The sequence below is a fragment of the Solanum lycopersicum genome, chromosome 4 (genome assembly GCF_036512215.1).
Source record: "Solanum lycopersicum chromosome 4, SLM_r2.1".
In the NCBI taxonomy this organism is placed as follows: domain Eukaryota; kingdom Viridiplantae; phylum Streptophyta; class Magnoliopsida; order Solanales; family Solanaceae; genus Solanum; species Solanum lycopersicum.
In genome coordinates this window covers 55,577,175-55,593,217 of record NC_090803.1, presented here as the reverse complement: position 1 = coordinate 55,593,217, position 16,043 = coordinate 55,577,175, and the positions used below count along the sequence as shown (strand labels likewise).

Genomic DNA, 16,043 nt, shown 5'->3' with positions numbered 1-16,043 from the left:
AAATAAGCCTCTAAACTGGACTAGAAATACTGGACTAGCCCCAGCTAAATCTAGCAAAAACTGAAACTAAAAGACTAAATACTGAAAAGAAACTCATGACTATTGTCCACGGAGAATGAGGACTCACCACTGAATCTGTTGAACTGAAGATCGGAAATCGATTATGCGTGAACTGGGTGCTGAGAACCTGAACCTACATCACAAGAAAATGTAGCGCATGTATGCGTCAATACTTGAAAATGAATCCTTATTCACATCAAGTGAACCCATCGGAGTACTTAATTGATGCGCTTCATCCGTACAAAATCTTTTCAACACTTTTTCTGTGTAGGCAGATTGATGAACAAAAATATCATTTATCAAATGCTCAATTTGCAAACCACATAATTTTGTCCTTCCCAAATCTTTCATCTCAAATTCATTTTTTAATTAATTAATTGTCTTTTGAACCTCTATTTGAGTTCCAATAAGACTTATGTCATCAACATAAACAACAAAATACAACAAATTCCGATATTATTTTCTTTATAAAGACACATAGACAAATTGCATCATTTGTATAACCTTTCTTAATTAAATACTCACTTAGACGGTTATACCACATGCGTTTGGATTGCTTCAAACCATATAATGATCTTTGCAATTTAATTGAATACATTTCTCGAGATTTTGAGTTACATGATTTAGGCATCGCAAATCCTTCAGAAATTTTCATGTGTATCACATTATCAAGTGATCCATAAAGGTATGTTGTAACCACATCCATCAATTAAATTTCAAGTTGCTCATGGAGTGTGAAACTAATGAGATAACGCAATGTTATTGCATCCATAACGGGTGATTATGTCTCTTCATAATTGACGTCAGACCATTGAGAAAATCCTTGTACCACAAGGCATGCATTATACATTTGTATTTCATTTTTCTCATTTCTTTTTCGCACAAAAATCCATTTGCAACCAATAGGCTTAATACCATTAGGTGTTTGAACTATAGGTCCAAAAACTTCACGCTTGGCAAGTGAATTCAACTTTGATTGAATTGCTTCTTGTCATTTTGGCCAATCATTTCTTTGTTGACATTCTATAACAGATTGATGTTCAAGATCCTCAGTATCTTGTATGATATTTGTTCCAATATTATATACAAAGACATAATTAACCACTAAAACTGATCGATTCAAATTAGTTTCAAAATCTCTTAAATATATGGATAGTTCAATATTTCCTTGAGTTTCAAGTTCATTGATTCTTTCATGAATATCAGAATTACTCAAATTTTGAACTTCCATATGAGATTCTTTCGTAGTGTCATCTTGACATTTAATCTTTTTTTCTAGGATTTGGATCCTTAGAACCCAATGGTCTACCACGCTTTAGGCTGCTTTTGACTTATTAACTATGATACTAGTGGATGGTCCTATAGGGAGATCAATTCTAATTGGGATATTCTCTGCAGGAATATGTGGTTTAGTAATCCTTTTCAAATTTGTAAATGTGTCTAGCATTTGATTTGCAATTTTCCGCAGATGAATAATCTTTTGTACTTCTTGCTCACTACTAGAAAATAGGTTTGTTGCAACACAAGAATAATCATTGTCATAGACTCAAAAAGTGCTGCAATTGCATTATGGCAATGGAAACTGGTGTGCTGCATATAATCCTGTTGCGATACAACACACTATCTATAGAAAATGTTATTCTTTAGTCTAGAACTAAACTTTTCTGCGGTTGTTGCAACAGTTGCGAATCGTTGGAAAGACCTATTGCACTAACTTTATTATACAACTCGGTCTACGCTATTACAATGGTCTTCTAAACTATTGCAATAATTTTATTAAGCTATTGCAGTAGACTTTTTAAATGGTTATTGTAGGCTATTGTAGCCATTGTGTATATTCTTTACTATAGAAATAAACTATAATACAATAATATAACATTCTAAACCAACATGTACTTCAACTTGTAGCATCCATATATTAAAGATGAAAACACATAATATTGATTTACAATTCAAGAGTTAACATACATCGATGTTCACAAAAATTAAGCCCAAAAATAAAAATAGTCCTAGAATGTTCAAGAGTTGGCATTAATTGAAGTTCACAAAATTAGGCCAAAAAGTAAAAATAATACTAGAATGTTTGTAGAGATATAAATAAACCAATTCTCTTTAAGTAAGGTTTTCGATTCTTTCATCCCCGCTTTGTCAGTTTGTTCACCTACAATTTCAAAAGGGTCAACAATTAAGAAAGAGGAAGTTCAAATATTAAAAGGTAAAAGAAGTCACATAACTCCAAATATAAAATAAACAAGAAAACGACTTCATTCTAATTATGACAGACATTAAGCAATTAGGGGATATTATTTCCCTTAGATGAAGAGGGAACAAAATCAATAAGAGGTTTCTTACCACAACCACTTAAAGTTTTTGCCAAAATCACAAGTTGTAAGGATCACAATTAATTCCCTTAACATAGATAAAAACACAGCGAATAAAGATCTGAACTTACCGTAAATGAACTTATCGACTTGTTAGTGTGTATCTAAGTCAAATCCATAAAGAATACACACCCCTAGAAAATTTGGTCTAGAAACATATCTATTGGTTAGAAAGAGCTTCAAAATGATGGGCTTTTGAACGAATTTTTCTACTTGATTAGATTAAGAAGTGTTTCCTGTGCATAAGTTATAAACCAGCCATAAGTTATAGCAATTTTCACTATAGAACAAACAACAAAGAGATGATGCATATCTCACAAACCTGAATGAAATTATTATGGTGTATTGTGGCATTCCGGTATAAAGCAAGCAAGTTACTGTTGGTAAAGAAAATTTCCTATTAGATAAAACACAAAAGTAATAGCCAAAGAAAAATATGAACAAACTTACCCTCGGATTTCAGCAAGATCACCAGCAAGCTCAAAACTTAAAGAGTAGTATAAGTAGAGTCTTCATGCAAGGACATCAGCAGTTATACAAATTCTTACTTTTTAGAAGAAAAATGCTTTCTGAGGAACAAGCCTTAGCCTGAAGGTAAAACAAATGCTAAATAATTCCGTGATGTTTAGCTAGAGCTATCGTTACAAAGTTAAGACTAAAAGACAACCATTTTGCCTCACCTTGTTGTATTTCTTTGATCAATACTAGAACAAGCAAGTAGAAAAACATCTCGAGTTCAGGCAACAGATGTTTGGATTCTGTTGCAGGTGTTTCCACATCAACTTGGTTGTCATGCCTATCCTGTGGCAAGAAGTATAACAATTCGCAAATCAGATATTGCATATCGATGTGTAATACCTGATATAACTACATAGGTATATGGACCTTGGAATTAGGATAGAACTATCGGTACTCATGCCTGATGTAAATGGACCTTGGATATAACTCAACCGTAAAAACTTGTGAGAATTGTGAGTATTTTAATTATCCAAGGCCATAATTAAGCTAAGTACGCAATCTGCTATTCAAGGACGGAATCAATTAAGACAACGCAATAAGTTCCCCCAAATTCATTGGAAAATCACAATTATCGAGTAATTAAAGGGTAACATAATAGTAGTTTACAATCAGCAAGGGGCAAGAAAAAAATCAAATAACAGTTGATAATCATCTCCTATGACTAGAATGTAAATTAACATAGACAGTTCATCACAAAGAACAGAGGAGCATAGTGATGAAAAATTGAACTCTAACAGTGCTTATCAACAAAAAATATCAAAATATGCTCACAAAAACGAATCAGTAAGAATTTAGCTAAATCATGAAACTAAGCATTTTCCAAACAATGAAAAGACTAGTAGAAATTCGGTGAGAAGGAACATATCCTTATAGATTTAAAATTTTGAGAAATTTGTCGGAGATGTTTTAGCTTTCTTACTTGTTATTGTAGTCTTGTAGCTGTTGTCCAGAGCTCGACTCTTCGGAGGAGAAGGCGGCTGTTTTGGAGTTGCTTCCTCGTAGCTCGCTGATTGGACCGGACGCTGGCTATCTCCGTGCTGCTGCTGGTCATCGCTGGAGTTACTGGAAAAGAGAAAAGAATGGAGGGAGGCGCTAGGGATATCGCCGGCAGCTGGTGTTGTTGTTCTCTCGTCTTTGCTGGAAGAGAGAAAGAGGTGACGCTGCCTTGAGCTTGCTGGCTGGAGATTGTTAAGCCTGCTCGCTGGAGCTTCTGGCTATTGTTTCTTGACGGGGGAGAAAAGGGAAGCAGCGACGGGGAGGGAAGGAGAAGAGAGAGAGGGGGCGCTGCTATGGTGAAGGGTGGGGAGTGGAATTTATTTTAAGGGTTTTGCTCTTGGTAGATTAAAATAGGTAAACCAATTATTTTGATCTAGATCGTTGATTTTTACCGAGATGTAATCCTGAGATTGAATACGAGAGATCAACGATTTGGATTAAAAATGAGACTCTTTTACTTTACTTTTACAATTTATTAAAGAAAAAATCTTTTGGCGGGTGTAGTGAAATAAGTGGAGGGAAATTATTGAGGAAAAATAATTGGCGGAGCTGTTGCCATAGAGTACCTAAGGCGACAATATGTACGAACCATTGCAATATAAAGATACTATGGCAACGGCTTAATTCTCAAAGTGTTTCAAAAGGTCCAGTTTATTGCAAAAGTTATAACTGTTGCGAATGAGTATCTATTGCAACACATATTTAATTATTTCTAAATAATTGTTGCTACAGACATGTTTCTAGTAGTATCACAAATAGAAGAATATGGATCAAGATGAGACAATGATAAAATTTTCCACAAAATTTCTTGTTTTATTTCACTATTTTCTCCCCCTAATTTTGAGAAAATTGTCTCATCAAATCAACAATCTGTAAATCAAGCAGTAAACATGTCTCCAGTTAAGGGTTCAAGATCGCGAATAATGGAGGGTGACTTAAACCCAACATATATTCCTGACCTATTTTGAGGACCCATCTTAGTGTGGTTTGGTGGTGCCTAAGGCACATGTACAACACATTCAAAAATTCTTAGAGGGGATATATTAGGTTCTTGACCCATAACCAATTGCAATGGAGAAATCTTATGATAATTTGTTGGTCTGAGAGGAATAAGTGTTGCAGCATGCAAAATTGCATGTCCCTACAATGAAGTGGGCAACCTAGTTTTCATAAGCAATGATCTTGCTATTAATTGTTGACATTTAATTAATGACTCAGCGAGACCATTCTGAGTATGAACATGAGCAACTGAGTGTTCAACTCTTATCCAAATGACTCAGCGAGACCATTCTGAGTATCAACATGAGCAATTGAGTGTTCAACTCTTATCCCAATTGCTAGATAATAATCATTAAATGATTGGAATGAAAACTCTGCAGCATTATCAAGACAAATGGGCTTAATCTGATTATTGGGAAAATGTGCCCTTAACATTATTATTTGTGTCAATAATTTTCCAAATGCCAAGTTACGAGATGACAATAGGCACATATGATACCATCTAGAAGAATCATCTATTAGAACAATAACGTATCTAAATGACCCACTAGGTGGGTGAATAGGTCTACAAATATCCCCATGTATACGTTCCACGAACGTAGGGGACTCAATCTCAACTTTTGTTGGTGATGATCTCACAATCAACTTGCCTTGATAACAAGCAATACGAGAAAATTCACCATTTAAAATAACTTTTAGGTCCTTTAATGGATGTCCACTAAAATTTTCTATAATTTGTCTCATCATTATAAACCTAGGATTTCTCACACAATCATGCCAAATTACAAATGTATTGGAATCATTTTACTTCTTATTTACTACAAAAGTGCCTCAATTGCACTAATTTTTGTCCAATACAAGCCAAAAGATAAAACACGGAACTAGTTTATAACACATGTCTGCCAGAGACATTGATACCAAGATACTCAAGATTTATTTCATCCATTGATTGGCTATGATAACCATTTTTACGGATATCATTAAAACTCAACAAGTTTTCTCTTAGATTTTGGAGAAAACATAGCATTATTGATGATGAGTTTAGTTCCCTTTGGCAAAATTACAATGACTCTTCCAAAACCCTCAACATATTAGAACTACCGAAAATTGTAGTAACATTTATTCTGCCCATACTTAAATGACAAAAATATTTCTTATTTTTGAATATTGTATGTGTTGTACCAGAATCAATCAAGCAAATGTCTTCATATTTTGATAATATGTTTTTAGAATTATTCATATCTTCACGTGAAATGACATACATAAAATAAATATATATTAAATATTAGAATTGTCAAAAAGGTAAAATATATTCAAAGTAATAAATTAATAATTAAATATTAGAAATTGAGCCTTAATTTATTGCTTCCTCTAAGTCAAAAATGAGTTGTTAGGAAAAAATAAAATAAAAATCATTATTTAATCCTAGTTAAAGACCTAAATATAATACAAACACATGATAAATCTTAGTTAATAACAGATTGTATGTTTTTAACATCAGATCAAGTTAAAGACCTAATATAATACAAACACGTGATAAAGTAAAGAATTTGACTAACACTATCATATTAGAATCATGTAAATCAATGAAAAAATATATATTATTTAATTAAGATGGAACAAACTAATGAACTACAAAAATATGACTAAGTTAATTTAAAATACTAATACTCATATAAACAACTATCATTACATGAAATTTATTAATAACTACTACCATAAAAATATCACTCTTCCATGTTCACAGATCCATCACTAATTAAGTGATTTATCTTTCCTTCAGGATGTGCGAAGAAATCTGCCACATCCAAGTGCGTGATGTCAACTTGATTTTCAGAGATAAAATTTGCCTCATGATTTTTCTCTTTCTTCTTTAACGATTCTTGATAAAGCTCAATCAAGTGTTTGGGAGTACGACAATCACGTGCATAATGATCTCTTCCACCACATCAAAAACAACCTTCCCTAGTTGCTTCACGTTTCTCATCCTTTCTTTTTTCCTTTTGATTGTGATTCTTATTTGATGAATGATTAACACCAGAAAAAGAATTACGTTCTTGTTCCATAATCACGAGCACATCCATGTTCACGACCACGATTAGGGCCGCGACCTTTTCCACGCCAAGCATGGTGGACGTATACCTCATTCACTTCAGGAAGTGGTTCACATCCACTAGGCCGATTCTCATGATTTTTTATTAATAAGTCATTATTTTGCTCAGCCACAAGAAAATGAGAAATTAGTTCAGAATACTTTTTGAAACCTTTCTCTCATTATTGTTGTTGCTAGATCACATTTGAGGCATGAAAAGTGGAGAATTTTTTTTCCATCATACCAATCTCACTAACCGTTTCTCCACATAATTTCAACTGAGAAGTGACTCTAAACATGGCAGAATTATATTCATGTAAAGACTTAAAGACTTTTAACCTTAGATGCATCCAATCATATTGTGCCTTTGGATGTATGACCATCTTCAAGTGGTCATATCTTTCTTTTAGGCTTTTCCACAAAACAAGTGGATCCTTAATTGTCTGATATTCGATTATCAGAATCTTTTCAAGATGATGACGCAAGAATATCGTTGCTCGTCACAGTTTTGCTTTGATGCCTTATTTTCTTCTTTTATGGTGTCTCCAAGACCTATTGCATCAGGGTGGATTTCAGCATCCAACACCCATGAGAGGTAGCTCCTGCCCGAACTTTGATGGGCAATGAACTCTAGTTTCGTAAGATTGACCATTAAAATTAATAACAAAAGTATAAATAATACCATATTAATTCTTCAAACCTAACCTTCACTTTTTGAGAAAGTAAAGTCTCGTGTTGATAATGTATTATGAAATTATAGAATAAGGAGAAGAAAATAGAGAGAATAGAAGACTTATTATTTCTCTTGAGGGATGATTTTACAATAAAGAGGACCCCTCTATTTATAGGGAAAATCTAACTTGGTCCCAAAATAGGACTCTAAACCATATCATAAAAGGACTCTACGTGATAGACATTCACTATAATACAAATATTTTATAACAATTACTTAATTCTTATTTCATTTATTTTCCCATTTCATAAAATATTTTTTTTTAAACATTCACCATATATTATTCGTGAATGTCAATTGCTACTTTGTTGAATGTTTGTTAATTCCGATTATTTTTAAGTACATTGTATTATTTGTTAAAAAAAATAACATATTTGCATTTTTTAATTTTTGTGAAGGTTTAATTGCAGTTATGTCCAATTATAATTTATAGTAGAATTAACATAAATTCAATTATTTATCAAAGTCATACATAGAAAATATTAATTTATAAAAAAGCTAAATTTTGTATCTAAATTAATATTATAAAAATATTACATAAAAAATAATTTAATATAAAAGAGATTTAATTAAATCATACAATTTATATAATGTAATTAAAAATTTGTATAATGTAAAAATATTAAAACATTCAAAAAGTGAATTATTGTGATAAATAGTGTTGCACCAAATTTGATGTAACACCATTCACAAGCCAAATTTAGTGTAAAAATTGGTGTGAGTTGGAGCTCAAAAACACCAAAGTTGGAATTTTAGAAAGAAAATAAAACTACTCTTATATCAAGTCATATTTTTAATTCCTCAAGTTTTGACTCAAAAGGCACAAATCCAATGTTCAACAGACTTCTCTCTAATCTCTATTTATCCGTGGATTTTTGGTAAGATTTCTCCCTCTTTTGTATTAAGTTTTTTCCCATTTTGTCGTTAGGGTTGATATTTAAGGTAACTTCTCTGTTTTTTCAAATGTGGTGAGTAGATTTCTCTGTCGTGCCGTTCTTGCTGTGATATCTTACATATGCGTTACAGCTTCATATCCACCATCATTCTACTACGCTTAATTCTCAATTTTTTCAAGCTTTAATTTGCCCAGGTAAGTTGCCAACTATTTTTAGGTATGTTCTGTATTTTTGCTTTTGTGTAATTAGATTTGTGTTTAATTTTTCAGCAAAATAGGATTGTAATTCCCCTTTTTCTTCTATGTTCCGCTTAAAGAGTTGTCACTCTACTTTGATATGAACAACACAAGTCCTTGGTGATAGAAAGTTGAACACTTCAACAAATGTTTTCTGAACTTCATATCATTTAAATTCATGTTTTGCTTTTCTTTTGCCTATTTTTTTGTTAATGAGTTTAAGTTCATAATAGAAATGCATTCCTCTAGCTATTACACCCTAAACGGCTTTCTAGGGGGGCTAATTTGGTTATCAATTTCTTATCTTTCATGAGTTAGATTTGAGAATTTAGGCATTTTGAGTTTCTAGGAAGCACTACTATCCCTTAATTCTATATCTGACCTCGTTATATCCTCGCCGTAATATATGTCCTAAGCAAATTTATAGTTTGGAGAAGCATTCCGCTTTCTAGTCTTTTTTTTAATTTGTTTTTTTTTTTGTGTGTTGTAGGACTTTTGTTGAGTTCAGGCATGTGGTACATAAGTGTTCAAGTTCAATGTGTCATCTTCTGCTCTAGGAGCCATAGGTCTTGTTACCAATGGTAGAAGTTCACCTATGGAAGAAAGGTAGAATGTCACGTGTAACCACATAAATAGAAGAATCATCACCATTTCTGAAGAATAAACTTGAACAAATGGAAACTAAGAAAACTTCAGATACTACCATGGAAGAAGTGACGTGTTCCCACAGAAGTAATCTTACTTTCCATTTATCCCAATTTGTTCTTCAGAAATGTTGTGAGAGGGTCTAGAAAGGGAAACTATAGGACCATTAAGAATCCTTCTATTTCTGTGGAGACGCGTGTCGTTCTGCCTTTCTTCCATAGACATATCTCTAGAATTGGTAACAAAAACCATGGCTTCAGGAGCAGAAGATGACGCATCGAACAGAAACACTTCTGTACACATGCCTGAACTCAACAAAGGTCCAGCTCAAATGAACACAAAAAATGAATTAAAAGACTGGAAAGCAGGAAGCTTCTCCGAAAATTTGCTTCGAACATATACAATGACGAGGATTCAATGTGGTCAGATAGAGAATTAAGGGACTCTACAGGGAAAAAGTCATTGCTAGTAATTCGAGATGCCTAAATCCTCAAAGCAAAAAATTGATAACCAGATTTATGGCTATATCTAACCTCATTATATCGTTGCTATAATATATGTCCCTAGAAAATTAATGGTTTGGAGAAGCATTTCGCTTTCTAGTTTTTTCTAATGTTTTTTGTGTGTTCATTTGAGTAGGACTTTTCTTGAGTTCAAGCTTGTTGTACAAAAGTGTTCAAGTTCGATGTGGCATCTTCAGCTCTGGGAGCCATAAATCTTGTTACCAGTGGTAGATATATTCCTATGGAATGTCACGTGCGTCCACAGAAATAGAAGGATCAGTCAATATTTTTGAAATAAGAACTTGAACAAACGGAAAGCAAGAGAACTTCAGATACTACCATAGAAGAAAGTGACTTGTTCCCACAGAAGTTTTCTTACTTTCCATTTGTCCCATATTTGTTCTTCAGAAATGTTGTGAGAGGGTCTAGAAATGGAAACTAGAGAACCATTGTGGACCCTTCTATTTAAGTGGAGACGCGTGTCGTTCTGCCTTTCTTCCACATATATATCTCTAAAATTGGTAACAAGAACCATGGTTTCAGGAGCAGAAGATGACGCATCGAACTGAAACACTTTTGTACACATGCCTGAACTCAACAAAGGTCCAGCCCAAATGAACACCAAAAATGAATTAAAAGACTGGAAAGCAGGAGGCTTCTCCGAAACCATAGATTTGCTTTGAACATATACAATGACGAGGATTCAATGTGGTCAGATAGATAATTAAGCGACTCTACGGGGAAAAAGTCATTGCTAGCAATTCAAGATGCTGAAATTCTCAAAGAAAAAAATTGATAACCAGATTTATGGCTATATCTATCTCATTGTATCCTCGTTGTAATATATGTCCCAAGAAAATTAATGATTTGGAGAAGCATTAAGCTTTCTAGTATTTTTTTAATTTGTTTTTTTGTGTGTGTGTTCTTTTGAATAGGAGTTTTGTTGAGTTCAGGCATGTTGTACAGAAGTGTTCAAGTTTGATGGGTCATCTTCAGCTCTGGGAGCCATAGTTCTTGTTACCAATGGTAGAAATATACCTATAGAAGAAAGGTAGAATGTCACGTGTGTCAACAAAATAGAAGGATCTTCAACATTTTTGAAAAATAAACTTGAACAAATGGAACGCAAGAGACCTTCAGATACAACCATAGAAAAAAGTGACTTGTTTCCACCAAAGTTCTCTTACTTTCCATTTGTCCCAATTTGTTCTTCAGAAATGTTGTGAGAGGGTCTAGAAAGGGAAACTAGAGGGCCATTGTAGACCCTTCTATTTCTATGGAGACCGTGTCGTTCTGCCTTTCTTGCGTAGATATATCTCTAGATTTGGTAACAAGAACCATGACTTCTGGAGCAGAAGATGACGCATCAAACGGAAACACTTCTGTACACATGCTTGAACTCAACAAAGATCCTGCCCAAATGAACGCAAAAAATGAATTGGAAGACTGGAAAAAAGGAGGCTTCTCCGAAATAATAAATTTTCTTCAAACATATACAATGATGAGGATTCAATGTGGTCAGATAGAGAATTAAGGGACTCTATGGGGAAAAAGTCATTCCTAGCAATTCAAGATCCCTAAATTCTCAAAGCAAAAAATTGATAACCAGATTTATGACTATATCTTACCTCATTGTATCCTCGCTGTAATGTATGTCCCACGAAAATTAATGGTTTGGAGAAGCATTCGGCTTTCTAGTCTTTTTTAATATGTTTTTTTTTGTATGTTCATTTGAGTAGGACTTTTGTTGAGTTTAAGCATTTTGTACAGAAGTGTTCAAGTTAGATTATGTCATCTTCTACTCTGGGAGCCATAGTTCTTGTTACCAATGCTAGAAATATACCTATGGAAGAAAGGTAGAATGTCATGTGTTTTCAGAGAACCACAGCGAAATGCTTCTGGCATGCCAAACAAGGTAAGCGATCAATTCTCTTTTCCAAAGTCAAATGCTACTGTACTGAGCCAAAGCTTCATGCCCTTCTTGAATTGCAATCGTTGAGTTCATGTTTTTTTTAAATAGAAGGATCCTCAACATTTCTGAAGAACAAACTTGAACAAATGGAATGCAAGAGAACTTCATATACTACTATAGATGAAAGTGACTGTTCCCACCGAAGTTCTCTTACTTTCCATTTGTCCCAATTTGTTCTTCAAAGATGTTGTGAGAGAGTCTAGAAAGGGAAACTAGAGGACCATTGTGGACCCTTCTATTTTTGTGGAGACGCATGTCGTTCTGACTTTCTTCCATAGATATATCTCTAGAATTAGTTACAAGAACCATGGCTTCTGGAGCAAAAGTTGACGCATCGAACTAAAACACTTTTTGTACACATGCCTGAACTCAACAAAGGTCCAGCTCAAATGAACACCAAAAATGAATTAAAAGACGGGAAAGCGGGAGGCTTCTCCAAAACCATAAATTTGCTTCGAACATATTCAATGGCGAGGATTCAATGTGGTCAGATAGAGAATTAAGGGACTCTGCGGGGAAAAAGTCTTTCCTAGCAATTCAAGATGCCTAAATTCTCAAAGCAAAAAATTGATAACCAGATTCGCAACCCCCCCCCCCCCAATCCTCCGGAAAGTTGTTTAGGGTGAAATAGCTAGAGGAATACATTTGTATCACGAATTTAAACTTTAAAAAGAAGGCAAGGAAAAACGAAACATGAATTTAAATGATATGAAGTCCATAAACATTTGTTGAAGTGCTAAACTTTCTATCATCAAGGACTTGTGTTGTTCCCGTGAATCTTTATCATGTTCATCAAACCATAGTTCTGTATATAATCCACCACAGAGGGAGAAAGTTTACCAATTTGAACGAGAGATGACTATGTTATCCGAACATAGAAGAAAAAAGGAAATTACAATCCTATTTTGTGTAACAAAGACAAATCTAAACAAATAAAAATAAAAATGCAAAATATGAATTTAAATGATATAAAGTCTGCTCACTAATATCACAAATATTGAAAAGCACTCACTGGCAAGGCGTCAAGGTACTTTGCTGCATAGTTGACTTTACATCTCTCTCTCCTCAGATCCAAGAGTCCTTTCTTCCCCTGCGGGGCTTTGATAAAGGTGAGAACGAATTCCTGGGACAAAAGGTGATAACTCTCTAGGAACTGTGAGGATTACCTCTCTATTTTTCTTATCAACGCTTCCATGAGATTCTATGGCTTTATCACTTGCCAACACTGACTGAATTATTGATTCCCGACAATCTCACCAAGTTTATCATTCCTCGGTGCGTACAAAGAGGCTACCAGAGGATCACTATCATTGCCCAGGTAAACTCTTTTGCGACTTTATTGTTATTTTGTTGATTGCTTTCACCCTGACCTCCCCAGTCACAAAGTGAGCTGTGATCTTTTCCACTATATTTCCTAGAATAACCAGTTCCACTCACAAAAGAATCTCCTCTCGTAAATGGTTCTCTCATACCTCCACATCTTACTTTCAATGAAGGAACCAACCCACCAAAGAGAAGAATGAAGAACAACACGCCAACAAATATAACACTAGCAAACTTATTTGTTTTCACGCCACTCTTCTTTTTATCCACGTTTTTGCAAACTTTTGGTGCGGGCCCCACACTTGTGGTTTAAACTTTGGAATTGGAATCAATAAAACTTGTGATCCTTGTCGCTTCATCGTATAAGGTTGAGCAAATGACATCGATGGAGGAGGACGCGCTACATCTCGGGGGGTGGCTGCACTTGAGGAGCTACACCAGTACCTCCAAGTTGTGCCTTTAGAGTTATATTTTTTGCCATTTTATAGTATATCTTTCCATTCAAATATTAGATTGTTGAATGAAGTATTTTAAACTTATTCTCTAACTCCTCAACATAATGTTTTTTATCTTTTCCTCGACAAATGAGCACTTCCCCTGTTCCTAATTTTTCTAGCCATCCTCTTTTCATCCTCGTCATTGTTAACATTGTCACTCCAGGAAAATATGGTGTATTTTTGGTGTTTGCTTACATTATTCGAGTTTTCACTACCCTTTTTCCTTTTCACAAATAGCTACAGTTTATTATATCATGATTGAGTTTCTGTTCTACAACTCCACCTTTTAGGGAATTACTTCCTAACTTCGGAGAAAAATGTACCAATTTCTTAGAATTTGACATATTATATTCAACCCTTTTGAGAGATTGGAAAAAAATTCGTAGATGACACAGTCAAGTACCCGAAGACATCGCTTCGCAAAAATGGAGACACTTCATACAAAAGTACCGAGCGGCTCTAACTATGAAGTACTCCTGGTGGTGACACGTCTTTAACCATCACCTCTCGCTGCCTGATTGCCGGCAATATTGCTTATTTCCTCTGGCGTCAACTTAATATTTCTATAAGAATTTCTAAAATTCCCAATCAATTCATTCTCAAGTTGACCAAAGCAATTAGGGTTCATGTGGACCAGGTTCGATCCCAGATTGACAGTCTCCCGAAGTTGACTTGAAAGTTCCAGAAGCATTGCCAAAACTCCCCATCGGTTGGTTTCCAGGTTGACCAAAGTTTTTTGGGTATATCTAACCCGATCCCAAACCTAGTTTCTGATCTTAGATGATCAAACAGATATCTAGGCATTTGAAATGCATCATCATTAGTAGGGTTTGGGAAAATATCATTGAATGATGCATCAAAAATGATGTCATCAGTTGAGAAATCAATGTTCTGAAATTTCATTGGAAAATCCAAACCTAATTTCTTATCTTGCTTGCACTATATAAAGGTGTACAAAAGAATAGTAAATTACAATTCTCTTCTTTCTGTAAACAAAATTATTGCTTTAGATTTTGCTCAATAATATTTGGACAAGTAAATTTATTTTCTTTTGTGTTTAAGAGCTTATATTTTATAAGGTAACATGAAATTAATATTATCATTTTTTTAATAAGTTTTTTTTAAAAAAAATAGAAATCTTCAATAGAAATAAGTACAAGGAAGGGGGGCTAGGCCTTACCTTGTCAATCCTAATGAGGCAACAGACCTCTACCAATCATGAAATAAAATAAGAAATAGAGAGAACTAGGTATTCTATGATCATCACAGAATTTGTAATACACTCTATGATGATAATACAAATCAGAATACTTGAAAAATGCACAAATATAAAATCCAAGAAGATAGTTGAGTTATCAACCTCAACTTATACAAATATGTGAATTAAAAATGACACATAGCCCATTTAAAGTAACTTGAAGTATTTTCATCTTGTCTTCTTCTTCAATTCTGTCCAACATGATAGTTCATCACTTATTCTTGGATGTATTGAATCTTGTTGAAGCTATTGACATTGTTATATGGTTCTGTTTAGTCAGTCGCATCGGTAGGTGCCTTGGAACAAACTCTCCTGTCACTTTACCATCCCAACTGTGTTGTCTTCCATGTGTCTTCTTTTTGTTTTTGTTGCTTCCACTTCCTTGATGTCGAGGTGAGATATCCCCATCCCTAGCCACTTTATCAAAGCATATGTCCAACATATTTTCTTCCTCATCCCCATCAAAAGAATCATCAGCCAAATCACTGTCATAACCCCTAGTTGGACTTAGTGGAAAAGATTCTTGAATTTTAATTGATTGTCGAAAAAGGTGCTGATAAGAACTCGGAATATTATGTAGTGATTTTATATTTCTTCTTTCATCTATATTTTTATGATCAAAGTCTTAAGAAGAATGTGTATGTTGTATTTTTTCTTTTCTTTTTTATTTGATTTTTCTCATTATTAGACTATGAATTTTTGAATGTCGTCGTAGTTATTTAACTGTAATCTTTTTATCTATCTAGAAAAAAAATATGAGACACACGTGCAGGCCCAGAAACTAGTAGCTATAAAAGTTTTCAAAAGTTAGTAGAGATCATACCTATCCAACCGCTGCTGTACATTCTTTAAAAACATATTCCATAAACCAAGGGTTATCTTTCCTTTACAAACTAAACGTAATCATATATTATTATAAGCATGAAGCTCAAA

At 34.0% G+C, this 16,043-nt stretch overlaps 1 long non-coding RNA gene and 1 pseudogene across 1 annotated transcript; both read right to left on the bottom strand.

The window, feature by feature from the left end:
• Positions 1-2,026: 2,026 nt before the first annotated feature.
• Positions 2,027-4,252, bottom strand: LOC138347920 (uncharacterized). Its single transcript, XR_011220480.1, has 4 exons — positions 3,880-4,252; positions 2,892-3,242; positions 2,764-2,818; positions 2,027-2,221 (listed from the first exon to the last, which is right to left on the bottom strand). It is a non-coding gene; the product is annotated as an uncharacterized lncRNA (long non-coding RNA).
• A 7,053-nt stretch (positions 4,253-11,305) lies between these two features.
• Positions 11,306-14,543, bottom strand: LOC112941311 (bZIP transcription factor 17-like; annotated as a pseudogene).
• Positions 14,544-16,043: the final 1,500 nt, after the last annotated feature.